Source organism: Gavialis gangeticus, unplaced genomic scaffold, assembly GCF_001723915.1.
Source record: "Gavialis gangeticus isolate Ggan-Ray unplaced genomic scaffold, GavGan_comp1, whole genome shotgun sequence".
NCBI classification, from domain to species: domain Eukaryota; kingdom Metazoa; phylum Chordata; order Crocodylia; family Gavialidae; genus Gavialis; species Gavialis gangeticus.
Genome location: NW_017729007.1, coordinates 6,108,478 through 6,110,190, shown reverse-complemented (window position 1 = coordinate 6,110,190; position 1,713 = coordinate 6,108,478). Strand labels below are relative to the sequence as shown.

The window sequence follows — 1,713 nt, the reverse complement described above, 5'->3', positions numbered from 1 at the left end:
CACACACACACACACACACACTAAAGACTTCTGGGGTCTTAACATTCAACCTGTCAAGTAGGACAGAAGTACCTCTTTGTCAGAAGGAAGTATCTCCAGCAGGACATGTGGAATATTAAGGTAACTGTAATAATGTTAGAAATACAAAAGGGCCAATGCAGTTGAAGAGGAAGTTTGCATTGAGTGGGTATTTAGAAATAACTTACATTGTTAATATTATGTTTTTCTTGTTAATAGCTATGATAAAGATGCAACATAAATATTGTTTGTCCTGTTAAGAGCTATAATATAGCTGTCAATGCAGTGTAGGATTGGAATGTACAGAATTGTTACAACGTGTGAATTATTCCCAGTTGCTACTGGTTAGTGCATCAGATGCCATGATACGGTAGAATGAAGCAAGATTTTTGAAATGTTGATGTTCAATTATAAAAACCGCCATTATTTTATACAGTCTCCCTTCTGCTTTACCTATACTGTAAGCTTTACAACACAGGAATAATTTTTTAAATCTATGTTAGCATAACACCTAGCAAAATGAAACCCTTATTTTTTTATTAGGTCTCCAGGTAGATTAGGAACATATGGACTTTTTGTGGAGAATGTAAATAAGGGTCCTATGTTCCTCCTAGTCCTGTGCTCCTATAGTTTAAGCATCTTCTTACATATATTTCATATAAACTGAATGTATATTTTTGATCTAATGAGTATACATAAAATATATTGACGTATATATAATATTTATGACATACTATTTATTAGTGGCTCCAGTCCTGCTGAATTCAATGGGAGTTTGCCATAGAAGGAGTAGGATCAGGCCTTTGCTTTATTATTTGTTTTTATTTTTGTGCTTTATCTAGTTTATCCTTTATCTCTCACTGTACTTCTCAAAGATCTGCCTTCAAATTACTGGAAAATGTAAAGTATATGCACTTTGAGAAATGTCACAGCTTTATTCTTTTCTTTTGAGGATCAGTCAGCTCAGTCTTGAAGTATAAATTGCTGTATGGTCTTTTAAGAGGAAGTATATATGGTTGTGTATTTCAAGGCTCTTCATTCCTACTTTAAAGTCAGTTGGCCCATAACCTACACTGTAGCTGAAGAATGCTCAGTACAGCAGCTCCACATAGGAAATAATGCAAAGCCACTTTTGATTATCCATAGACCAAACTTATTTTAGTTTTAATATTAGCAGTCTAAAAGCTATTGAACCTTATGTTGGCTACATCTGAAGGCCAGTCTAACATTGGTGGATGTTGCAAGGAAGCTCATCCACCTTCCCCATTTCTCTGACTCCATCCTTGGCAGCCACATGTAAGAGACATAGCAAACACAGCAAAAACCAGTATGCCCCCGAGAATTTCTCAGTGCAGGCATAATTGTCCAGTGGTCAGATCTACCAAAGTTTAGGGCGGCTTTATTGTTGTCATTATTAACTGTGATGATAAAGGTTGAAACACTACAAAGACACTCCAAAGTACTAAAGTATCAAGACTGCCACAAAATATGAATGAGTCTGTGAGATACTTTCTGGTAACATTTTAAGTGGTATCTGCATAGTTCTTTGCACAGGTGAAATGAATGAAACATTTGCTCTTTTTTTGACTGCTTGTTAGCGCTATTTTGTGATATCATTTATGTCAGTGTACCTCTGTGATATATGCTCTTACCTTTATACTGTTAATTATTTGTAAAAAAAAAAAAAAAAAAAAA

At 34.8% G+C, this 1,713-nt stretch overlaps 1 long non-coding RNA gene across 1 annotated transcript in view; it reads right to left on the bottom strand.

Moving 5' to 3' along the window:
* LOC109292026 overlaps nt 1-1,697 on the bottom strand; it is a 2,888-nt gene extending 1,191 nt beyond the window's left edge. The window contains exon 1 of the long non-coding RNA XR_002096024.1: nt 12-1,697. This is a non-coding gene — a long non-coding RNA (uncharacterized LOC109292026). The remainder of the gene's footprint in view (nt 1-11) is intronic.
* Nucleotides 1,698-1,713: the final 16 nt, after the last annotated feature.